Consider the following 26,346-nt stretch of genomic DNA (forward strand, 5'->3'; position numbering starts at 1 on the left):
AAATCTCTCTTCTTCTAAAATGTTCTTTCAGTTCTCTTATCCCCTAGAAAACAGAGAGGTTACCCACTCATCCATGAAACGTCCATTGATCCACAGCTAAATGATAAATCACTGCATAAACCAGAACTCTGAAGTTGCCAAAATTTTAGGCCAAAATCTCAGCTGCTTAAAAATCTCCCACTAGGGTCAGGAATCATTGTCAGGCAATCTGGTTCCTTTGGGCCAGATTTTTGCTTTCTTGGCCTCTTTGGATCTTTGGAATTAGGAACCATGTGACCTAATACTGGTCCATGAAACTCTGCTGAGTCTTTGGGAAAACTTTTTGCCTTCCTGATAAAAGGGATAGATAGCAGAGAACTCAATGTTACTCCACCTTCCTCTTTTTGTCTGTCTTGAATGTAGATGTGATGCTTTATGCAATGGCAACCATCTCGTAACCATGAGGCAACAAACATAAGAACAGAAAGCCAACAAGAATGGGGAAGCAGAAAGCTGGACAGAGCTTTCATTGAACTTTTCTTGTCAAATAATAAGTGTCATTATGGTTTAATCTCCCTTTGAAAAAAAAATATCAGCTATTAAAATAGTAATGAAAGGAAGAAAATAATTTCAACACTATGTAAGTATGCAAGATTGTCAACAGTAGTCACACTTGTTATTTGAATCCACCCGAAAAAATAAAAGATCATTTTATAAATCAATTTATTTCTGTGCTTGGGAGAATTGGACTCCTAAAACATCAAAGACTGGAAGAGACACCAGCACAAACTCTTGACTTCTCCATATGCCTTCCCTGAACAGCTCAACTAGAACTGTTCACTCTCCTCTACAGGTCCGTCCCATCCCCCACAATCTCATAAATCGTACTAATCAGACACTAGGATTCATTGCATGCTGGTTGTGTGCTGGCCTGTAATGCTGTAAATGCTTCATGATATTTTCTCACTTAATTTATTCTTTACAATAAATAACTCTATGAAGTAGTCATTGTCATCCTAGATTTTACAAGTTAAAAAAAAAAAATAACACATTAGACTCCCCGAGGTGACGTATATCCAATGGCACCCTCGCAGCTAGTAGTAACAGGGCTAGAATTTGAAACCAGATCTATTTTTGAAGCCTGTCTCACACGGTTTGTCAGAATGGACTTCCCAGTGTCTTTTAATGGCATTACCAGCCACCATTCCCTCGGAGCTGGAGTGGACTTCTCTCTGTCGGAGCCGGTGTTACCTCCCACGCGCTCTGCCTCCGGCGTGTCTCAGATGATCCCCTCTCTTCCAGTGCCATTGCCACCATTCTAATTCGGCTCCTCACTCCCACCGGGCAGGTGGATCACAGGAGAATCCAAACTGGTCGGTCTGCCCTCAGTCTGCCTTTTCTATCGCTGCTGCTAGGACTTGCCAGAGACACAAAGCCAAGTCTTTCTAATACTCAGCTCTGAGCCTGCGACCTCCTTATTAAAGAATGTTCACGGCTTCTCCACTGCCCTAAAAGTTAGAAAACGCAGAGAAACGGGCCCCTGCGCATTCATGGCCCCAGGCCAGACCCTTTCCAATACAAGGTTCTCTGTGTCTGATGAAGAAGGGTCGGAGGCCATCCATCCTTCGCAGTGGGAGCCAGTCCCCTGCTGAGTCTTGGCCTTCTAACTGGGCAGCACTGGGCCATGAGATCTCAGCCAGGGAAGGGGCAGAGAGGCCCTCAGAAAACTCACTGTAAACTCAAGTACTGAGTTTGTACAATCACAGGCAAGCCAGGCGGCCTGGAGAGATTTTGCCAGGCGTGCACCCTGCGTCACTGGTGTGCAAGAGGATTCCCGGGGTCCCCAAGTTCCAGGAGCTGCTCAGCCCTAAAGAGACCCACCCCTGCAGCCCCAGCCAACCAGATTTTGCAGGTTCACCTCCACACAGCCTCAAGCTGCTATGCTTAATACAGTGCTTCCAATGAAGGTCTCAATTCTACAAATTATCATTTTATATGCATAAAGTGGAATAAAGTGCTTCTTTCATCATCCAAACTACAGAAAATAAATCCCAGCGGAACTCTCCTGGTGGGGACTTGCTGATGTGGGGCTCTCCATTCTGCACATGAGCAATCCTTTCGAGCCTGATATTTTTATGTCCATCAAAAGTGGGCACGGGTGAAAAAGATTGAGACCGCTTAAGAGTCCTTCCCAGACTCTGGTTCTCCTTCCCACTCAACGTGGTACCTCGTTCGCAGCCAGCCCACCTCCTCCCAACCTTCCCTTCCCGTGCTCTACTCCCCTCCCCATCTGAAAGAGCAGCTACAGAAGCATCTAGAAGCCGGGCCTCTCCACTCGCCACTCCTCCATCCTCCTGACCGCCACCGCCACCCACCGCCCCACCCCACACGCACACGCACAAACTCTCAGCTCTGTCCTGCCAGGCTGAAAAGAATGTGTCCTTCCCAGACAAGAACTTTAAGGGAGTAGGTAAAAGATGGGAGGCAGGGACAGGCACAGGTGCTGTAAGAGAATACACTAGTAGGCTCTTGGGCGTCCATCAACCTTCTATGTTGACCTCTGCCCCTCACCACACAGACCCAGAGAACCGGTCTGAATCATGTAGACTCGGCGGCCGTCCGAAAGAAAGTACGAGCTAGTATCTGAAAGCGGACGTCACAGGTGGGTTCCCCAGGAAGTGGACTGTGATGGGAGCAGTGAGCTGATGTCTCTTAGGAGGTGCTCTCAGGTCAGCACCTGTGGAAGCAGGGAAAGGGGCAGGAGAGGCTGAGCTGTGATGCAGCCCAAGGAGGACTCAGCTGACGTTGTGGGAAGCCTGAAGGCTGGGCCAGCCTCTAGAGTTGTCCCAGGTTGGGGAAGAGAGCCAGGCCGGTCACTAGCCCTGGTCAGTCGCTGGGCTTGGACTTCCTCTGGAAGGAAGGGGACCTCGAGTGGGATAGTTCCCTTCAGCCGAAGCAGTCCCCAGAGGGCTGGAGCCTGAGGGCATCTTCCTCAGCACGCCCAACAGCTGGGGGTAAGTCCCTCATTCCTAAAAAGGGTATCGGATAGCACCTCACAGCATCCACTACCCTGGACTTCCCTCTCTTCAGCAAAGTCCACACGGAGGTCGGCTTCCTCCAGGAAGCCCTCCTCGCCAGGGCCTCTCACAGGCACTGCTCCTCCTCTGACCCAGCCAACACCACAGCTCAGTGGCAGCTTTGGCTTCAAAGTCCAGCTTCCTATGTTAAAGAGGCCAGGTGGTCAACCCCTTGAAGGCAGCAACTCACACGTTTACACTCCCTTCCCTGCGTTGGGCCTCTGTCCCCATCGAGCAGTGCATTTCAACCACAGGAACATGGGCTCTGGGCTCAAATCCAGACCGGAATTCTTACTTGCTAAGACAGCTTAAAGTTATTTAAATTCTTTCAGCTTCAAAGAACTTGACTCAAAAACGGATATATCATGGGGCCAGCCCGGTGGCACAGTGGTTAAGTGCACACGTTCTGCTTCAGCGGCCCAGGGTTCACCGGTTCGGATCCCGGGTGCAGACATGGCACCGCTTAGCAAGCCATGCTGTGGTAGGCGTCCCAAATATAAAGTAGAGGAAGATGGGCATGGATGTTAGCTCAGGGCCTGTCTTCCTCAGCAAAAAGAGGAGGATTGGCAGCAGATGTTAGCTCAGGGCTAATCTTCCTCAAAAAATAAAAAATGGCTATCTCATCCCCATGCCTCTCTCTGGGTTGTTATGCAGGCAGCAGACCTACACCAAGAAGCCACAATGAACCAAATACCCTTGATGTATATTATTCCTAGTCCTTCCATCATTTCTCCTTTTATATCAGCAGTGCCACTCCAGCAGGGCAAACTACAGGATGCCTCCCGGGCCACACAGCAGTGAGGGATGTAACTGCCTTTAAACCAAAGTGTGCCTGACGCCAAAGGCTAGGTCCTTCCTGTTGCTTCTGCAGCTGCAGACCCCTACAGGTGTGGCCAACATTCTGCTTTGTTCATCCAGCACCATGGCCCTCAAATTTCTTAACATAGCATTTAAGATCCTCTGTGATTTGACTCCAAACCGCTTTCCAACCTCATCTCCCATGACATGCCTGCAGCGTCACTGGTCTATTTCCCGAGCCCAGGCTTCAGCATCCTGCCTGCCTTCCTCTCATCCTCCCCACTGAGGCCCTTGCCCCTCCCATAACCCAGCTGAAACTGTGCTCCCTCTGCAAAGCTGCTCTTGTCTGCTGTTTAGAATTAATGGCTCCTTCCATGTGCAAAAGCACTTTATTCCTACTTCATATAAGCTCTGATGCCATCCTCCTTTGTACCACATCTAGTTATTTGTAAGTCTCTTTTCTTTAATAGATTATAAACTCCTTGAAAAGGGACAATCTCAGTCATCATTGTACTCTTCATAGCATGCAGCATAAGGGGTTTTTTTTTTTACAGTAATAAGTGCTCCAAATGCATCTATTGAATTGAATTTCTTCAAAAACCATAGTTCTTTAGTTCCAGAAAACCTTTTTAAAGCTCTGGTCTCATCTCCTTAAGAATTTTCATGATTGATTTTTTTGGGTTAAAGTTCTTTCTTACCTTGTCTATGGAAAGAGTCACCTGGGCCGAATGTCCCACTTGGCTGTTGCGTCCAGTGGCTGTGGTTCTTGCTTTGCCTCTTCATGACTTTGTCTCCCAGCCCCAACCCCAGCCCTGCAAGCAGACAAGTCAGGCTGTTGGGGGTTCTGGCACACAAGCAAACCAGCAAACAGTTGAAGGTGGGCCTTCGGTGAGCAAGCCAGCAAATCAGTATCACCTGCCTGAGGCCCGGGGAGGGGGTGTTCCCTCCGTTGTCATCAGGATCACCAGGTGAAAGTCATGTGGGCGGCCATTCTTCAGCTTCAGCCTCCTGGGCACTGTGAATGTCAGCGTTTGCCCTGGGCCGCAGGACAGGCAAGCTCTCTCCCCTTCAGCTGGTCCCTCAGCCCTCCCCAGATACCAAGGAGAAGGAAACCTTGAGTCTGCTCTCTCTAGAGATCCTGGGAAAGTGGTGGCCCAAACACCTGCTCCATGAGCTCACTTGAGAATGAGCTGGGAAGGATGGTCAAGGATGCAGCCCGGCTGCCGCCTTCTCAGGACAAGGCCACTCCAATGGACCAACTTGAACTACCTTTTCTCCCGGAAGGACACTATGCTAGGTGCTCTGGGGAACACAAAATAATTCCACTCCCCTGTCCTCAAACAGCTCACACTCTAGTTAAGGAGACAGACAGACACTGACTCTCCAGCTCCCTGGGGTTTCCTAGGCCTGAGGATGAGGGGCATAGGCCCATTATGTTGCTGTTGAAAAGCCGGGTCACAGCAAAGCAAAAGCAGCAGCAAAAAGCTGGCTCGCGCCCACCCTGGCAGCCCCACTGGCCGAACTCTCAGATGACATATGCAGTCGGACTGTCTTTAGCCATCAGCGTTTACAGCTCAGATCAAGGTGTCTCTGATTTCCGAAGAACAGACTGCGTGCTGGGAGCCACAGCTGCACTGAGGGAAAGCTGGGCTCCGTGGAGGCTTGTTTTCAGGGCAGCACTGGCAGACAAAAGGAAGCATGCCAATTATCCACATTTCCTGTTCTGACAACAGCTTTTCCTCCTTGTGAAGCAGCTGCTAGTTCTATGCAATGCTCTTACCAAGGGAACCAGCAGGAAAACAAATTCCTCTGAATCCACTGGCATCTGGTGAGTTCTCCAGCACCGAGAGGAACCACAACACGAGAAGGCAGTGGGGAACAAGCAGCGCTGGAAAGAAAGTCCTGGGTTCCTTCTTCCCCAGCCTGCAACAGGCTAGATCAACACAAATTTGCAAGAGTGTTGAAAAAGGAAAGGGAAAAGAGAAGAAGGAGGGAGGGAGGGGGTAAGGAAAGGAATGGGAGCCTGATCCAGTGATGTGACATGTCAGTAGTATAAGAAACTCCATATTTAAGGGTTCAAATGGAAGATATTGGATTGGACTTTGAAGGAAAAGTAAAACCTTCTTTGGAGCCTTTGGAAAGCTTTGAACCTGGCGCAAGTTTACTTAAAATGTGGTAAATGTTTACAAACTACATTTAGATCCCTAAATGAATTCATCATTTCAGTGAACTGTATCCCTGTCCCCCAGTTCCCCAAAGCTGGGGTATCCCCTCCTTTTCATTGGCCAAATCGAATCTATCACCAACCTCATCAATTCAACATTCCGAAATCTTCTCTGAATCTACCTCCCGCTTCATTTCCATTGCCTCTGATTTAGTTGAGCCTCTCCTAACTTCTCATGTGTTTTATAGCAAAGCTCTCCAGGAACAAGGTTTCTGCTCACCTCTGTTTTTGCTACCAGAATTGTAGTACAGATCCCAATACCATAGTTCGCATGATAACAACCTCATGTTCACATCTACAAGTGCCCCCTACTTCTTCATGGTTTCCAGGACTTTCTTGACACATCCTTTCACCCTACTTATCATCCCTCTCCCCACTTGTCCACCCAACAAACCCTATCTCATTCTTCAATGCTCAAGTCAATCATTATTTCTCTGGAGAAATATTGCCCTGACCTCCTCAGGACAAATTCAGTGCCCCTCCTATTGCCATAGCATCCAGTAATTGTTCCCCTTTGCACTCTAGGCTTGAGCCTGGCACAAAGCAGTTGCTCAATAAATACTTGTTGAGTGAATGAATGAACAAATCTCTACTGAAGGAAAATGAGCTAAAACTAAGGGAGGATGTATATGGCATAGATGTAATGAAAAGCTTCTAGTTTTATAAAAATGGTTTTAAGAATGTTTCACCCCAACCTTACATTACATATAAAAATTAACTCAAAATGAATCATAGACCCAAATGTAAGAGCTAAGACTATAAAATTTTCAAAGAAAACATGGGAATAAACTTTACTAATCTTGGATTAGGCAATGGTTTCTTAAATAAGACACTAAAAACACAAGCAACAAGAGAAAAACTAAATAACTTGGACTTCGTTAAAATTAAAAACCTTTATGCTTCAAGGACACCATAAAGAAGGTAGAAAAAAAAAAACCTATGTAATGAAAGAGAATATTTGCAAATCAGACATCTTCTAAGTAACTTCTGTCCAGAATATATAAAGAACTCTTACAACTCAATAACAAAAAAAGACAAATAACCCAATTTTAAAAATGATCAACAGATTTGAATACACACTTCTCCAAAGAAGATATACAAATGATCGGTAAGCACTTGAAATGATGCTTAACGTCATTAGTCATTAGAAAAATGCACACTTCGCTTCACACCTTCACATACTAGGACAGCTATAATTTAAAACATTTTTTTTTAAAAAATGGAAAATCACAAGTGTTGGTGAGGATGTGGAGAAATTAGAACCTTCGTGCATTCCTAATGGGAATGTAAAATGGTGCAGCCACTGTGGAAAAGAATTTGGCAATTCCTCAGAAAGTTAAATGTAGTACCACCTTATGACCTAGGAATGCCCCTCCTAGGTATAGATCCAAAAGAATTGAAAGCAGGAACTCAAACAGTCCACTGATGTTCATAGCAGCATTATTCACAATAGCCAAAAGGTGGAAACGATCTAAATGTCTATGAAGAGACTCATGGATAAACAAAATGTGGTGGAGATACGCAATGGAATACTACTCAGCCATTGAAAGGAATGGAATTTTGAAACACTCACGTGCTGCATAATGACATTTAGTCAACAATGAACTGCACGTACGACCGTGGTCCCGTGAGATTATAATGGAGCTGAAAAATTCCTATCTGCCTCATCGAAGGCAAAGAGACTATTAAAAATTTGAGAAGGGCCAATATCAGACATGGAGAAACTCCTAATGACCTGAAGACCAGACACAGAACCTATCCCTCTCAGCACCATGACAATCACAGCCAAAGCAACAAGTTCATTCGCGATGTTGAAAGAAAAGGCTGGACTCGACTACCATGTTGAGTTTACTGCCAGCTCTAGGTGATTTAAATGATTCAAGAATCATTGTTCATTACATAATGTGAAAGTGGGGGTGAGTCTGAGAGCGCTGATGTGAAGGCAGCTGAAGAATTTTTGGAAATTCTAGATAAGCTGATTGTGGAGGAAAATTACTTGCCAGAGCAAATATTCAATATGGATGAAAGCTTCCTATTCTGGAAATGGATGCCTGAAAGGACTTTCATTCATAAGGAGGCCAAGTCAATGACAGATTTCAAGGCTTTTAAGGACAGGACAACAGTCTTGCTCGGGGGCAATGTTGCAGGCCACAAATTGAAACCCTTTGTGATCTGGCGCAGTGAGATCCCCAGGGCCAGTAAGCACACACTGCCAGTGTACTCCAGGAGCAACAGGAAGTCATGGATGACCCAGCTCCTCTTCTAAGATGCCCTCCTGAATTGCTATGCCAGCGAAATGGAGACATATTGTTTGGAGTATAGCATACCTTTCAAGATTTTGCTTATTATTGATAATGCTCCCGGACAACCTCCTTTTATTGGTGATCTTCCTCCCAATATCAAAGTAGTATTCCTCCCTCCAAACACCACCTCTTTGATCCAACCAATGGATCAAGGAATTATAGCAGCTTCTAAGGCCTACCACCTGAGGAGGACCTTTTTCCAGGCTATCGCTGCAACTGAGGAAGACACTGAGAAGACAGTGCTGCAATTCTGGAAGGATTACAACATCTACAACTGCATCAAGAACCTTGCTTGGACTTGGGGTGATGTCGCCAGGGAGCATATGAATGGCATCTGGAAGAAGATACTCAAGATGTTTGTCCATGACTTCAAAGGGTTTGCCAAGGATGAGGAGGTTGAAAAGTCAACAAGGCTGTGGCTGAGACGGCAAACGACTTTAACCTGGGTGTGGATGAAGATGACATTGAGGAGCTCCTATAGGTGGTTCCTGAGGAGTTGACTAATGAGAAGTTGTCAGAACTGGAACAGGAACACACAGCTGAAGAAGAGGCAAGAGAAAAGGAAACTACAAGAGAAAAAAAGAAGAACCCCCAAGGAAATTCACAGTGAAGGGTTTGGCAGAAGCTTTTGCAGATCTCAACAAGCTCCTTAAACAGTTTGAAAACGTGGACTCCAACACTGAAAGGTTTTCACTAATAGAGAGGAACGTTCATGGTGCATTGTCTGCTTACAAGCAAATCTATGATGAAAAAAGGAAACAAACCAAGCAAAGCACCATGGCCATATTTCTGAAAAGAGTGACACCTCCTGAAGAGGAGCCTCGGGCAGGTCCTTCGGGAGGTGTTCCAGAAGAAGGCATTGTTATCATAGGAGATGACGGCTCCATGCATGTTATTGTCCCTGAAAACCTTCCAGTGGGACAAGATGTGGAGTGGAAGACAGTGAAATCGATAATTCTGACCCTCTGTAGGCCTAGGCTAATGTGTGTGTTTGTGTTTTAATTTTTAACAATGAAGTTCAAAAACTAAAAAAAATAAAAATTTTTTAAAATAGAAAAAGTTTATAGAATAAGAGTATAAAGAAAACATTTTTGTACAGCTGTACAATGTATTTATGTTCAAGTTAAGTTTTATTACAAAAAAGTCAAAAAGTTAAAAAAATTTTTAAAGTTTATAAAGTAAAAAGTTACAGTAAGCGAAGTTTAATTTATTATTGAAGAAAGAAAAATATATTTATGAATTTACTGTAGCCTAAGTGTACCGTGTTTGTAGAGTCTACTGGAGTGAACAGTAACGTCCTGGCCTGCACATCCACTCTCCACTCGCTCTCTGACTCACCAGAGCAACGTCCAGTCTGGCAAGCTCCGTTCATGGTAAGTGTCCGATATGGGGGTACCATTTTTTATATTTTATACCATATTTTTACTGTACCTTTTCTATGTGTAGATGCAGAAATACTTGCCGTTGTCTTACAACTGCCTACAGTATTCAGGTTTGTAGCCCAGGAGCAATAGGCTATGCCATCTCGCCCAGGTGTGCAGTAGGCTGTACCAGCCAGGTTTGTGTAAGTACAATCTATGATGTTTGCACAATGACCAAATCGCCTAACAGCACATTTCTCAGAATGTTATCTTCATCGTTAAGCAACATATGACCACATATGCTAAAAAATGCATGAACCTTGAAAATATTATGCTTAATGAAATAAGCTAGACACAGAAGGACAAATAATGTATGACTCCATTTATATGAGGTACTTAGAATAAGCAGATCACAGGGACAGAAAGTAGAACAGAGGTTACGAGGGGCTGGTTGGAGTTGTCATGGGAGAGTTAATGTTCAATGGGTATAGAGTTTTCACTGGGGATGATGAAACAGTTTTGAATCTAGAGAGTGGTGATGGACACACAACACTATGAATGTATTTAATGCCACTAAATTGTATACTTAAAAGTGATTAAAATGATAAATTTTAAGTTATGTCATATTTTACCAAAAGTAAAATAAAGAATGAAGTACTGACACATACTACTTCATGGATGACCTTTGAAAACATCATGCCAAGCCAAAGAAGCCAATCATAAAAGGCCACATATGGTATGATTCCATTTATGTGAAATGTCCAGAACTTACAAATAGGCAAATCCACAGAAACAGAAAGTAGATTCGTGATTGCCAAGGACTGTGGGGAGGGAGGGAATGAGGAGTGACTGTTATTGGGTACAGGGTTTCTTTTTGGGCTGAAGGAAATATTCTGAAATTAGATAATAGTGATGGTTGCACAGCTCTGTGAATATATTGAAAAACCCCTTAATGGTACACTTTAAAAGGGTGAATTTTATGGTAGATAAATTAAATATCAATAAAGCTGTTACCTTAAAAAACATTAAAATTGTTTTAATCTATTAGAATGGATTACAAATTGAGAATTAAATTGTTCTTTCTAAATCTTGAAGAGTAACATAAATGCCTATTGATCTAAACTGGCTTAGAGCCAGGAAATAGCTAGAACTGACAACTTCTGTGATCACTTAAAAAGTTGATAAGACAATGGATGCAATTCAAATTGACGTGATACCACTTTCACCGATCAAGTTGGGGGAAGTCATAAAGTTTAATAATACTCAGTGTTATCTGTGTTGTGTTCACAGTGCTTATCTGGAAGGCAATAAGCACTCTTATATACTGTTGGGTAGAATGTGAATTAATGCCAACAGTTTGGAAAGCTATTTGACAATATAAAGTAAAGAGTAAAATCCAGTTACCCCTTTGACCCAGCCACTCCTCATTTGTAAATTTATCCTGGAGATATACACTCTAATAACGAGTAAATACACATGTATAAGGATACTAACTGCAGCGCGGTTTATAATAGCCAAAATATTGGAAATAATTTAAATATCTACTCATAAAGGACACGTTAGGTAAATGTTAGGATTTCCAAACAATAGAATGCAATGTAGGTATTCAAATTAATGAAGTAAGTCTGTATGTATTGCTTTGGAACAATATCCAAGATACATTAAATTTTTAAAACCAAAGTGTTGAATTTGCGTAAATTGAAGCTGCTGGTTGTCTCCCAATATTCATTCTTTCCTTCATTCTTACTAAATGAACCTGATTTTATTCTGGGCTGCAAAGTACCTGTCAAAAAGGCCTTTTTTCCCAGCCTCTCTTGCTGCTGGGGATGGCCAACGAGACATCAGTGTCAAACATTGGGCAAGGCTTCTGAGAAAACTGCTTAAATGAGGTTAACTTTTGTCGTTTCTTTTCTTTCTTTTGTCCTGGTACATGGATGTGATGGCTGGAGCTCCAATATCTATTCTGAGAACATATAGCAATTTTGAGGGTAGAAGCCATGCTAAATGCAATGGAACAGAACGATAACCAGGAAGCTGCCATTTGCCTGCCTTCCTCCTGCCTTCCTTCCTTCCTCTGACTTTTACTATATGACAGAGAACAATAAATCTCTACCTTGTTTAAGCCACATATCTGAGGTTCTGTTACAAGAAGCAGAATTTTATCCTAACGGATACGATCTTATAAACGTAGATGAATGTTTGGTATACATGGGACATTGTGGCAAATTATAGACAGCGACTTGAAGGTCTGTGGTGAAGGGAAACCAATTTCTTGGATACTCTTTTGTATTGTTTGAATGTTTACCATGTCTGTATCCACACATCTTAAGGGCTGCCTCAGACTGTGTAGCTTTATATCTCTCTCATAGACCTCTGCTGCTTGCTCTGCCCACCTGCCACCATAGTGACACCTGACTCCGCCAGGTAAGGTAAATGGCCAGCATCTCTGGCTCCTCCCACCACTTTAGATAGAATCTGACTTCTCCAGCAGCTGCCAAGGGGTCAGGTGATGCAACCTGGGAGTGCAGGGGCAATAACACACTGTGGGGTGAATTCAACTTACGGGAGGACAGGAGATGGGAGAGTGCCAACAAATAAATTTCTTCCTCATTTATCCCCCAGTGGACTGCTCCAGGTCATGATGTTTCTCGTCTAGATCTACCCTATGGGGCTGAGAAACTGGCTAGATCCATTTGCGAAGCAGCGGCCACCTTCTACGTCTACGGGAAATAACAGGCCACTTCATATTTGCTTCCCACCCTCCCCACCTCCACACCTATTCCCTCACGCGGGCCGCCTTGTCTCTGACCTCCCAATTAACCAGTAGCACTTTTTTCTTCAAGCTCTGCTTCCTAGGCTAAAGCAATGTGCATATATTTCCTTTTCAATTTAAAAAATGGAGAGAGAGAGAACTAGTTAATTTTTTTAGAAACCCAACAAGCAAAACAAACAAGGACATTGGACCTCAACCAATGGGTTTGGAGCTATTCTATTCCATAAACCCTTTTATTTCTGTAGTCAACCAAAAAATTAAATGAAAGTCATTTTTTTCTAACACAGCCCAACATCCTTATTTTTCTTAGTGTGTGTTATTAGACCTTCTACAGTCTAGCAAGCAGTAAAAATAGAAAGTTTAAAACCACAATACATAAAAGGATCTGAATTTTTACTGAATGATTGAAACCAAAAGGGACAGATCCCAAAGCCAAGGACATATGAGAGCACCTGCCTAGGCTGTCCTCATCTGACTTTGTCTGAAACTTAGAGACGGTCAAAATCCTATCATCCTGGAACCCGATATCACAGACTGCAGGATCAACGTGAGGCTCCGAGGCCGTGCAGTGGTTTCTGTGTTGACACGGATTGCAGATTTCACTGGCAGCTGGTATAAAAACTGCAGGCCTCGGGAGCCGTGTCTGTGGAGCTAAATGACCTAAGTGAGAATCCTCATGATTGCATTTCTCAGAAGTTGGAGTAATGGCCACATTCCTCAGGCACTCTCTTGCTGTAACACAGCTTCAAAGTCATCAGCTTCTGCTTCTGCAACAGGGCGCCAATACTGGGAGACGGAGAGATTACCAGCAGGACACACGCAGCGTTTACAGTACCAGGGTATGGAAGTCTGACCTCCAGCTCCAGGATGCCAACCTCTGACTGTTCAGCAAATTGAGGTGCCCTTTCTTCATCCAGGCAGCCGAGATCAGGTTGGACATGTTATATCCAGGAATGGACAGAGAGAAAAGTATCTGCATAAACGCATGTTGTGCCCATGCACACCAATGTCACCCTCCCCGTGTTCTCTCTGTCCCTTAGAGTCCGTCTGTGCAAACTGAGGAGATGGCAGCACACTGCGAACATTCTCACAGCTGTGCCAGGGACCAGTTGTTGTGTCTAGGTACCAACAAGGCATTTTCAGTATTCCAAGCACGCCTCCAACAGGAACGCTGCAGGCAGGTCCCAGGGCTGCACCGCCTCAGAGAAACCAGGTGTCCACTCCGGATGAGAGGTCAAAAGTGAGGCTTTAAAAACAAATCGAGAACTTGTACACCCACGTTCTCAGTAGCATTATTCACAAGAGCCAAGAGGTGGAAGCAACCCAAGTGTCCGTTAACGCACGAATGAATAAACAAAATGTGATATGTACATACCATAGAATGTTATTCTGCTTTAAAAAGGAATGACAGTCTGATATGTACTACCACATAGATGAACCTTGAAAACATTACACTAAGCGACACAAAAGAACAAATATTGTATGATTCTACTCATATGGGTACCTAGAATAGGCAAATTCATAGAGAAAGAAAGCAGAATAGAGTCTACCACAGGCTGGAAGGATGGGGGAAATGGGGAGTCATTGTTTAATGGGTACAGTGTTTCTGTCTAGGATGATGAAAAAGTTCTGGAAACGGGTAGTGGTGATGGTTGCACAACAATGTGGACATACACCATACCACTGAAATGCACACTCAAAAATAGTTAAAATGGTAAATTTTATATTATGTATATATAACACAATTAAAATTTTTTTAGGGGCCAGCCCGGTGGCACAGCAGTTAAGTGCGCACGTTCCGCTTCGGCGGCCCAGGGTTCACCAGTTTGGATCCCGGGTGCAGACACGGCACCACTTGGCATGCCATGCTGTGGCAGGTGTCCCACATATAAAGTGGAGGAAGATGGGCACGAATGCTAGCTGAGAGCCAGTCTTCCTCAGCAAAAAGAGGAGGATTGGCAGCAGTTAGCTCAGGGCTAATCTTCCTCAAATAGAAAAGTAAAAATTTTTTAAATCAAGATAAACCTGTCATTCCGTGAATAGGAGTATCTCAGTTAAAAATAAACCATACCTTTAACACACATTCATTAAACATCTGTTATGTGCTAAATTTTGAAGCAGCTCTTTTGTGGGATGCAAACCCTCAGGAATGGTCAATGCCCATAAGCAGCTGAGTAAACAAGAAATCAGGATGGGAAAAATCAAATAATAATACGTGTACGTGTATAATAAAGTTTAAAATAATTAATATTTGTATTATGTTTACTCAAGACTCTCTTATTTCACTTAATGCAAACACTGCGTGGCACCTGAACCAAGCTACATGCTCAATAAAATGTTAAGTTGTACCAGTATGTGTGTTATTAATATTATTTTATTTATAACATTATTATTATTTTACAGATGAGGAAACAGGTTAATAACTTGCCCAATGATTATTATGTGGCAATGCCAAAATCATCTTTCGCTATCAATGTCTGAGCTTATTCCTCTAAATTCCCACTCCCTCATCCATCGGGTCCCCTCATGTATGGAGGTGTCCTTCCTCACCAGGGCCCAGAAGACCCTCTCTCGCTGGATTAGTCAGGATACTGCTATAACGAAAGCCGAGATATCAGAGGCTTCAACAAAACAGGACATACTTCTCCCTTATGTAACAAGCAATGTGCAGGCAGCTCATCACAAAGAACGATGTCCCTATGGCGTTGGGAACACAGGCTCTTTGGATCTTGTTGTTCTGCCATTCTCAGCATGCAGGGTGCATTTTGTAGTCTAAGATGACTGTTATAGCTCCAGCCGTCATGTCAACATTCCAGCCCCGAGAAAGGGGAGAAGACTGAGTAAAGACCTCATCCCTTTAGGAGCCCAACCTGGAGGAGGCACACATCACTTTTGTGCACATCACAGAGCTTAGTCGCATAGGCACACCTCCGTGCAGTGGAGCTTGGCTGTCACGTGCTCAGCTCAAACTGGGGCTCTCTGACTAATGGGAGGAGAGAGGCTGCTATGAGTGGACAGCGGGGAGTTTCTGCTGCACTCATGCCCTTGCATCTGCACAAAGTCAAGGTCCTTGGCTCCTAATCTTCACTGGGCCAGGCCACTCTGGGGGCTTTCTCGTCCCCACCAGTAATCCATGCCAGCAATCCACTCTGCGTTGTGCTTCTGTCCTGTGCCGTCAGCCACTGACAAACGAAGTCTCTGTTAGGAAGATGTACGTGAGGAGCCCGGAGTTCTGCAGGGGAGGAAAGCGATATTGCCTTAAATCAGCTCCGTCTGCTCCCTGTGTAACATTAACCGCTGGAGGTGAGGGCAGTAGGAAACTATGTGACCTGTAGCAACTAGAACGCCCAAGTCAAAGGCAGCCTGGCCGCAGGAGCTTCGAGAAAACAGCATTTGAAAGGTCAGGACTGTGCCCTCTTCATTTTTATGTTTCCAGCAACTAGGATCCAGCAAGTACCGCAAAATAATCACTAACGTTTGTTTAGCGCTTTACGGTTTACAAAATGATTCTGTAGACACTATCTAATCTTTATCAAAACCCCAGGATATAGTTATCATTATTGTGCCCATTTTAAAGATGGTGAAGCTGCAGGTCAGGGAGCCAAATGGAGAACTGCCCAAGAACACAGTCAGGAAAGGTCAGAGCCGGGACTCAAATAATTTGAGGGTAAAGTTGTCTGTAAAGAATTTTCTACTGTGGCCAACTCTTCTTTCCTTCTAAAACTATTAGTGCTTAGCATAATTTTTTAAATCTAACACTAATTATAGTTATGTAAACTATTTGCTATTTATTCTTCAATACTACAGAACATAGTAACTATTGTGCATGTCACCAGGTATGCGTCAGCTTTGCTACAATACTCAGTCCTGCTCCTATGTGCCCAGTGTTCCTAGGTGGGGCTCTCCTTCCCCTCTGGACGCTGCTGACCCACTGGTTCCAGCGTGGAATAAGGTGTAGAGACAGGCATTTTAAACAAGATGGCAGTAGTGGCCAATCCAGGTGGGGTATCCCTCCATTTCTGTCCCCTGGCTACCCACCAAAGCCACCTTGCAGTCCCTGATGGTGACAAGCACAGGGGTGAGGTGAGAAGCAGATGTAATGATGGAGCAAGGGCAGAAGGGTGGCTTGGGGTCAGCTGTAGAGACCACAAACAGCACTGGACTTGGAGTCAGATGTAATGGGTCTAATCTTGGCTCTTACACTAACTTGCTAAGTGACCTTGTAACTCAACTTCTCTGGCTTCAGCTTCTTCATCTATAAATCAAGGGTGACACCAGCTCCACAGAGATTAAGTAAGAAAATGAAATCTAGAGATACCACAAGGTGCCCAGGATATAGTAGACCCACAGTCAATGCATCCATAGAATTCTACAGCGGACGGCCGTTTGTTCCAACCCTTTTGTTTCATAAATGAAGAAACTGAGGCTCAGAGAGGTGAAGCATAGTTCCCAAGGTGGTCCAGCTGGGCAGTCCTGAGCCAAGAATGGATACCAACTCTTTCCACTCCTTGCCTGGTGCTCTCTGCCCTATACCATGCGGCTCTGGAAGGAGAGGCTGTGGAAATCCAGATGAGAATGCATGTTTCAGGAGCAGATTTAGAGAGCTGCATATCTCAGGGCTGGATATGTGTGGGTGCATGGGCACACACGCACACACACTGGCCTTCTCCTTGAGGGCAGAGACTTGGGCGCCTCAGTCACTGCTGTATTCCCAGTGCATAGAACACTGGACATATCGTAGATCCTAGCCACTCTTTTTGACTGACTGATTGAAACACACACACACACACACACCGACGCACACACACCTCTGCAAGGCAGAGCATGCATTGGAACTCTATTGCCTGGTCCAGTAGATAGAGTCAGTGCTAGAATTCAAACCAGATTAGTTGTATCTCAGAACCTTCCATTATCTGCTAGAGCGCCCTCTGCCCAGCGCCCGGTACTTTCAACATTCTAAAAGCTTTTAGACTCCAAACAGCTTCTCTATCATCAAAACTTAGCCTTCTCTTATCCCATTGCTTCTGGACCCTGACCCCTCGACAATCTATATGGCAACAGGTGGTGTTTGATGAATTAAATTAACCAATGGACAGATTAGAGAGAATTAATAAAAAATCCTCAGCACTCTAAAAAGTGTAAGGCAGGGGAGTGAGATATAGCAAAAGGTCAGGGAGAAGTTAGCCATGCAACTTTCCTAGAGAACAAAAGAACCTATAATTCATCACGGTTCCCCTTGATACCCAGAAAGGAACATTGAGAGAGCATAAGGGAACTTTGATCCAAATGATATCTACTGTGTTTTTCTCTTTCCTTGAGGCTCTTGGCAATTATGAGTTGTTGTAAAGATCCCCACTGCTGAGAAGAAGCACTTGAGGAATGTGTCTATACACCCTGGCCTGTTAACAAGCGGATGAAGGATTCTTAGACAGGATGGAATATGTAATTCAAGGAAGCCAGAAAAGATTCTGTGAGACAAAAGGGAATTGAAAGTTTCCAAAAGCTGATATACAGAAAAGGAGGTATGTAAGTAAAAGAGATAGTTAGCATCTAAAAGAGGAAATGGGCTTCATTCATGCATTTGTTGACCCATTTCTTCACCCAGCTGTACCTACTGCATGCTGACTACCTACAAGCCCTGTGCTTGGCCCCATGGAAATTGTAAGAGCGAACAAAGATGCAGGACCTGCCTACACAGAGCCCACGCTCCAATGGAAGAGACAGATTTCAGCCAAATAATCACATGTGGAAATGCAAACATTATACTTGGGCAAGTTCTATGGAAAGGACATTCTGATTGTAGCCATGACTGTTGGTGCCCCCAGACCTCTCGGATGCCTGTTACTTGTCTGGTTGGCGAGCCCCTCTGCCAGCTACTGCGGCTGGTCTTTACCAAAAGCCTCAACCTGCCCCCTTCTCAAGAGGACCGCCCACTGACATCCCCTGCAGGAAGTGCTTGGAAGTTAACCACGCCTGGCAGGCCATGGCCAATCGCTGGCTGGGGCGGGAGTACAGGAGCCCCCCATGTTTGCCTTAAGGCAGGACTCACCACACAGTTCAGTTTACCCTCCAGAGCTTCCCCCAAGATCGGGCTGAAGCAACGTTCTTGTGCGGTTCCTTCTCCTTCCCTGTCTTGCTCTCCCCACTCCCTTCCAGTTTTCCTGAGGGCAATCCCTCAATAAATCAGGAGTACACACATCCCTGCCTCAGGCTCTGCTTTTAGAGAACCTAATCTAAGACAATGATATTCTCAAAGTATTTAATTGGGAGATTTGATAAAGTCAAGGCGGGTAGGGAAGGCTTTCCTGAGGAAATGGTTGAGTTGAGGCCAAAGGAAGAGTCAAAATTAACAAAGTGGGTTGGAAGAAAGCAGAGAACCTTCCAGGCAAAGAAACAGCATGAGCAAAGGTCCTGTGGCAGCAGAGAGCATGGCTTCTTTGATTGCCTGAAAGAAAATTGGTGCATCTGGAGCCCTCAGAAAGCAGTATGAGATGAGATGAGGAGATGGGCTCAGGAACAGAGGAGCCCAATATATCTAGCTCCAAGAAATAGAAGTTACAGGGAGGCAAGTTGCAGCTCAATAATTTGGCAGCAATAGAGAACTCTAACAGAGGAACGGTTGTCTTGAGAAGCAGTGAGTTCCTGTGACTGAGGATATATAAGTAGAGAAGACAGTTGGTGTCTACCAGGGAACTTACATATGGCATTGGGTGGGATGTTGGGATCGAAGATCCTTCACTTTTCCAGTTTTAATGCTCAGTGATAAAATGTTTGGTCTATTTATTAAGGCTTTAGTAGATAAAGCTGTTCTCCCAAAGTCGGAGCTGGACAGCCAGCAGAGCGAGCCCCAGGTACTATGGAGGGGTGAGAGAGGTTGTTTCCAACCTGCCCCACATCCCCTCCCCAGGAGCGCCACAGGGCCCACTGTCTCCCTGAGAAAACTTCCTACTGGGTGTTCCAGTTCACAGGTATCTGTTCCCACCCAACTGTACATGTAGTCTAAGGTCCTGTGGACACAAGGGTTTTGGAATTAAGCTGCCTGGTTTCAAGACCTGGCTCCTATTTCCTGCTTATGTGACTTCACGTTGTCTTTATTTTCCTCATCTGTAAAATGGTAATAATAATGGTACCCACTCTTTTGGGTTTTATTAATGATAAATGAAATGATAAACAAACATCCCTTAGTGTGGTGCCTGGAACATCATAAATGTTCATTAAATATTAACTACTGTAATTGAAATTAAGGAACTAATTGCTAATAAAGCTCAATGCTGCTCTTTCTAGAACAGAATAGTGATGAAGAGCATGAGTTTGGAGCCAGTCCGTCTGGATTCAGATCTCGCCTCTACCACTTTCCAGTTGTGTGACCCCCTTTGGACAAATTACTTCATAGCTCTGTGCTTCCCTTTCCTCGTGTGTAAAATGAGGAGAAATAAAAAACTTACTTCACTAGGTTGTTGTGAGAATTAAATGAGTAAATAGTTGCAAAGTGCTTAAACAAGAGTCTCATAGAGGAAATATCAGCAGGTGTTAGCTATTGGTAGGGTTTACAGAATCATCCACATTTCAAATGATCATGCATTGGTAGTCTGAAGGAATGAATCTGTAATAGGGAAAGTTCAAATGACCCGGGCTTCTGGGGAAGTTATTTCACAGTGGGCGGGCCTTTGGTGCCTATTAAACAGAACCACATATGTGAGCAAGAATCTTGGGCTGCTTGAGGCTCAAACCACATTGGTGGCTATACCTCTGAAACTTTGGGAGGCAGCCAGCCTTCCATGGTGTAGAGATGGGATGACATGTGTCCTGCTACTCACATCGTCCTTGGCAAGCAGCTTCACAGAGAGGAGACCAGGTCAGGCTTCCTTGCCCAGCCTATCCCGGGGCAGCCTTGGTCTCTTGTCTCTGTGGTACTCAGTGGTGTTCAGCCATTGAGGGAAGGGCCACATCTCCTTGGGGTAATCCTTTCCTACAGTCTGGTGACGTCAAATCGCTTCTCCAACCTCTTCCACTGCAAGCACAAGCCATTTCTGATTCATCTTTGTGTTCCCAGAACTTGACAGTGGACCGGACACATACCTGTTGCTCAGTAAGTCTTTTCAAACCAACTGGTCTGTCCACAGACAAGTTTCATCCCCGCTCCTATCTCCCATCTCCCAGTTCGATTCTGTGGCCATTAAACCAGACAGCTTCTGGGGCTTTATGTTGGGAACGTTCGTCAGTGGCTTCCTGGATTTCTAAATCACAGCAGTGACATCTTCACCTGTGGTTGTCAATGGTCTCAGAAGAGGACATCAGCAGAATGTTCCAGGGCAACACCCTGAACCTGTCCAGGGCAGGGCTCAGAGACACCTAGCAAGGGGAACACAGCCTAGTCTTCACAGCTCCACCCCAGGGAATTCCATTTCAGCTTGTCCAGGTTTCAAAAGACAGATTCTTAGACTACTTCTCTTAGAGAGTCTTCTGGTATGTTCTGAATGCTCTGGGTTATTTAAGGACTCTGCATTATTTCCTTACGACTTCACTCACAATTTTTGATATGGCCTCTCCTGATTCAAAATAGCAAGACCAGGCAGCCAGGCGACATTTGCTCCTCTTTATTTCAAGACAGTTAAAATGGAGAAATATGTGGCATAACACCCTAAAGATATTGCCTTGCGTTTGATGTTTTTGTACACTTTAAGTTAATCCTCACAAATATTTAGAAGAATAGTCTTCCATTTGACAGAAGAGAAAATTGGAGCTCAAGGAGGCTCAGTTACTTGTGCAAGCTGCTTAGTGGCAGAACCAGGACATGACTTTGGGTCTCCCAGTTTCCATTCCCACTGGAAGTAATTGTGGCATCTCAGAGTTTGAGAGAAACTTACAGACGAACTAGTCCAATGTTCTCTGTCAAACATGATTCAGGAGAAAAACTGAGCCTGTTCTAAAAATCAAAAAAAAAAACCTGAAACCTGGAAAGAGTTCACATGCAAGATGTAACAGGGAAACATGGTTAAGGAGTCAGGCAAAGCTGAATTCACCCACAGCTTCAGTGCTCCGAAGGATGAGCGAGGCCACTGCCGGTGTGTCCTACTAACCCAACCACCATTTACTGACGGTCAGGCCCTATGCTAAGTGCTGGAGAATCAGAGGTGATGCCTCAGCGACATTCCAGTCTGTAGGACTGCCCAAGAAATGGGAAAATCAACGGGTTACAGCGGTGGGTGGTAAGTCTTACAACAGGGTATGTGTAGCGGGGGAAGGCACTCCAGAGGCAGGTGCTGTCCCCAGCTTGGAAAGAGCAACAAAGCTTCAAGAAGGTGATTTTAAACGGAGTACTGCAAGGCTAAGGAGAGTTTGCCAAATAGATGAGGGGACGATGAGGGTGTTCCAGGCAGAAGGAAAAGCTTGGGCAAAAGGTGGGGGGGCGGGGGTTGTAGGGGCTTGTAGTAATGCAGTGAGTTGGGGAAACTGCAGCTGTAGCTGAGAATGGGCCAATTCATGAAAAGTCCCCCGTCATGCTAAGGAGTTTGAACTTGATCCTGAAGATGACAGGTAACCAATGAATGATTTTTGTTTTTAAATGGAAGTGATGTGATCACATTTCCATTTTAGAAAGTTCACACTGGAGGATTATTTAGAAAAGCAAGTACACTGAATGAGGAGATTAGCTAAAAACAACAGCAGTCAAAAGTAGGTGAGAAACGGGGCCAGCTGGGTGGTACAGTGGTCAAGTTCACACACTCCGCTTCGGTGGCCCAGGGTTCGCAGGTTCGGATCCTGGGTGTGGACGTTCATACCTCTTATCAAGCCAGGCTGTGTGTCCCACCTATAAAGTAGCAGAAGATGGGCACAGATCTTAGCTCAGGCCCAATAGTCCTCAGCAAAAAAGAGGAGGATTGGTGGCAGACATTAGCTCAGGGCTAATCTTCCTCAAAAAAAAAAAAGTAGGTGAGAAATGATGAGAGTTAGGATTAAGGCAACACCAGGCAGGGTGAAAACGTTTAAAGGACATTAAAAATTAGAGATTATTAGACTTAGTGAAATGGACACAGGAGGGAGAAAAGTGAAAATTGATACCAACTTCCAAGGAGCAGTTGATAAGAAGGTACCATTCTCCATGATGGAGGAGAAGAGGTTGGGGAGGAGAGAAGTTAATGAGTGGAGTTAAAACATGTCAAGTTGGAGATGGCAGCAGGACATCTGGGTGGAGAAGGCAGTAGGAAATATGAGTTTGGAGCTCAGGAGAGAGGACTGGGAGGGGCCTGTGGACTTGGGACTCGTCGATATACAGATGGTAGAGGGAGTCATGGATGTGGACGAGATAACCCAGGGAGCATGCAATAGCAGAAAAAGAGAACAAGGCTCAGAGAACAACAGTAGTTCTAGGGGTGGGGAGAACGATAAAGAAAAGTATGCAAGCAAAGGAACAAAGAAGTGACGAGAAATGATAATAAAGAAGAGTGGGATCACAAAAGTGTAGAGGAGAAGGGAAGAGAGCAATGGAGCTCATATTATTGGGCTATGAGCATGTATCCAGCCCCGCACCAGGAGTCTCCCATATGTTCTCTCACTTAATGCTCCTGGAAAAGCCCCATGAGCGATGTATTGGTATCCTAATTAAACTAAAATGGAAATTGTGGCCCAGAGAAGTGAACTAACTTGCCCAGGATGACATAGCTAAGTGGCAAAACGGGGTCAAAGCCAAACCTATCTGGATTCAAAGTCCATAATCCTCTTTTCATAGCCTAAATTGCTTCAGAAAGTCAAACAGGGCCGAGAAGGGCTGAATGAATGTAAGAAGTCATCATTCATCCAGGGTGAGGCTTCAGCCCTGTGTGTTGCAGAGTGACAAACAGTAAAGGTACAGTACTTTTTTGAGAAAATTGCCCTCACCCATTTAGCAAACATTCCAAAATATTTTTGGCTGTCCCTATGATGTGCTATTCTAGGCACTGGGGAGACCAAGTCGCCGCTCTCAAGAAGCTTGCATTTGGGCGATGGGAGAGAGACTCAGTATATCATAACACACACACACACACATCAGATGGTAGGAAGTGCCAGAAACAGAAATAAAGCCAGGAAGAGGTAGAGAGCTAGAGGCAAAGGAGAGAGGAAGGAAAGTAGTATTTTAGGGAGAGTGGTCTCTGATAAGACATGTGAGCAGACACTTGAATGAAGCACTTGAACAAGCAAGGCTTGAAAACAACCCGAGACAAAAGGAACAGCAAACACAAATGCCTAGAGACAGGATTACGCCTGTCACAGTCCAGGACCGCAAAGAAGCCAGCAAGACTGACATGAATTAAGCAAGGGAGGGAGTGACAGAAGGGAAATCCACAGAAACTACAGCGCACAGGACCCTCGAGGCCGTAGCAAGAAATCTGGGTTTTATTCTGAGAGAGATGCGAATCTTCTGGAGGCAAGAGGTGCTGTCCTTCGTCATCCATCCCAAGGGGAGAGATTACTGGGTCAGTACTCCCTGGAAAATGGTGCTCCCATTCTCACCTCCTTTCTGGCTGGAGCAGCCCAGAGGAGGCCTGGAGTGGGAGTGTAGCAGCGTGGAGAAGAACAGCTGGTGGACCCGGGTCAAGCCCAGAGCAGGACACCAAGTGGCCTCCCAGCTGCATTCATCATGACCACCATGTAGGGTAACCCTGGGTACCCGAGTATTCCTATTCGGAAGTCTCTATCTGGGCCCACCCCTGCCACCCAGAACCCCCTCCCCAAGCAGATGTACTTAGACAACAGGAACCAAAACAGGACCGGAACTCTTACACAGCCAGCACCTTGAACAATCTCAGAGAGATGCTCCATTCTAATGCGGCATCAGAGAATCAAAGGCTGATCCTCTAATCAGAGACCAGGGCAGGGTTCACTGGGTGCGTGAGTTCCAGCCCCATCAACTCCTGAAGTAGGGAAGTTAACCACAGCCGTGCAAGAGACGTGCACCCCTCAGTGCAGGGATTACAAAGCGCATCCCTCAATGGGGCCTGAAGCTGACCACACTCAGCCTTTCCCACATCCCAGGAAGATCCCATATGAGGAAAGCAACAGACTCAGGGGCAGCCTCTGCCCAGCCGGCATGTTAGCCTTGGAAAGTTTTTTTTTTTTTTTTTAAGATTTTATTTTTTCCCTTTTTCTCCCCAAAGCCCCCTGGTACATAGTTGTGTATTCTTCGTTGTGGGTCCTTCTAGTTGTGGCATGTGGGACGCCGCCTCAGCGTGGTTTGATGAGCAGTGCCATGTCCGCGCCCAGGATTCGAACCAACGAAACACTGGGCTGCCTGCAGCGGAGCGCGCGAACTTAACCACTCGGCCACGGGGCCAGCCCCTAGCCTTGGAAAGTTTTGGAGCTACTCTTCTTGCAGAGGACCATTTATCACAATTTCACTGTCACCCTTTATATTCTTTCTTCTGGGCCTACTGATGGTATGGGAATATCAATGGAAGTCATTGATATGGGACGCAGTCTCCCTTCCATCTCTTAAGGAGTAACGGAAGCCAGACAGCAAAGGAAGCTGGGGAATTTTCGTGGACCAGCTCATGGGGAAGGGCTTTGGCACACACGGAGAACCTACCTGGCACAAGGGGCAGCGGAGGCCCTTGTAAGTGGTATGACCCTGTGTCTTAGCCTATTCAGGCTGTTAGAATACACTGGGTGGCTTATAAACACAGAAGTTTATTTCTTACAGTTCTGGAGGCTGAAAGTCCAAGACCAAGGCATGGTCACATTCTGGCGAGGGGCCTCTTCCTGGTGCATAGCAAGCACCTTCTCGCCGTGTCCTCATGGTGGACGGGTGAGGGAGCTCTGGGAGCCTCTCTTATAAAGGCGCTCACCCCATTCCTGAAGGCTCCACCCTCATGACCTAAGCACCTCCCAAAGGCCCCACATCCTATACCACCATCTTTAGGGGTCTGGATTTCAACATATAAATTGGAGGAGGACACATTCAGACCAATGACCCCGGTTATTAGCATACACTGTCATGCCCCTCTTCTCCTCCTTAATTATGTCTTGACTTGAACATCTGGGTTTTTTTCACCCTCATGATGGGATTAGTGTCCTTCCAAGAAGAGGAGGAGACACCAGAGCTCTCTCTTTCTCTTTCTCTGCCATGTAAGGACGTAGAGAGAAGGTGACCATCTTGCAAGCCAGGGAGAGAGACCTCACCAGGAACGGAATCTGCTGGCACCTTGATCTGGAACTTGCAGCCTCCAGAACTGTGAGAAATAAACTTCTGTTGTTTAAGGCACTCAGTCTACGGTATTTTGTTACAGCGGCCCAAGCTGACTAAGACGGTCTCTCTCTCTACTCCACTAGACTATAAACTTCTTAAAACAAAAATATAACTTGTTTCTTTATTTTTCTGGTATCTTTACATTTCTAGAACAATCCATAGGTCATAGGAAGTGTGGACGCAATGAGCTGAATGGATGAATATGCTGTCACACAAAAGAATGGGATCATTCAACAAAGAGAGACTTCATTTGAATGTGTGGCTCTCACGGTAGGAATTTCAGGAATGGGGCAAGTGAGATTCCCCGGGCCCCTCTTATATCCTGAAGAGGCAGCTGCTGCTTTGGCTCCGCCTCTGTGAGCCCTAAAAATACTGGCTCTCCTTTCTATTCCTCTCCTCACTTAATTAGGCCCTAAACTGAGCCCCTGGTTTATGCTCCACCCAAATCCACAGGCTCAAGAAGTTTTCTCCATGTAGAGATTCTGTTTCATTGTTCACTTTTCTGCCCTGGGCTTCATTCTTGCTACACCTGATGTGTAGTTTTTGAAGAAAATCACTAAATGCACAGACTTTCGAGGCTAAGACCATCTGTAATAAAATGATCTGGGG

At 45.2% G+C, this 26,346-nt stretch overlaps 1 long non-coding RNA gene across 2 annotated transcripts in view; it reads right to left on the reverse strand.

Moving 5' to 3' along the window:
* Positions 1–14,871: 14,871 nt before the first annotated feature.
* The window catches only part of LOC139085209 (uncharacterized), a 31,676-nt gene continuing 20,201 nt past the window's right edge, over positions 14,872–26,346 (reverse strand). For both annotated transcript variants that reach the window (XR_011543337.1, XR_011543338.1), the window contains one exon: positions 14,872–15,747. This is a non-coding gene — a long non-coding RNA (uncharacterized lncRNA). The remainder of the gene's footprint in view (positions 15,748–26,346) is intronic.

The sequence above is a fragment of the Equus przewalskii genome, chromosome 8 (genome assembly GCF_037783145.1).
Source record: "Equus przewalskii isolate Varuska chromosome 8, EquPr2, whole genome shotgun sequence".
Lineage (NCBI taxonomy): Eukaryota > Metazoa > Chordata > Mammalia > Perissodactyla > Equidae > Equus > Equus przewalskii.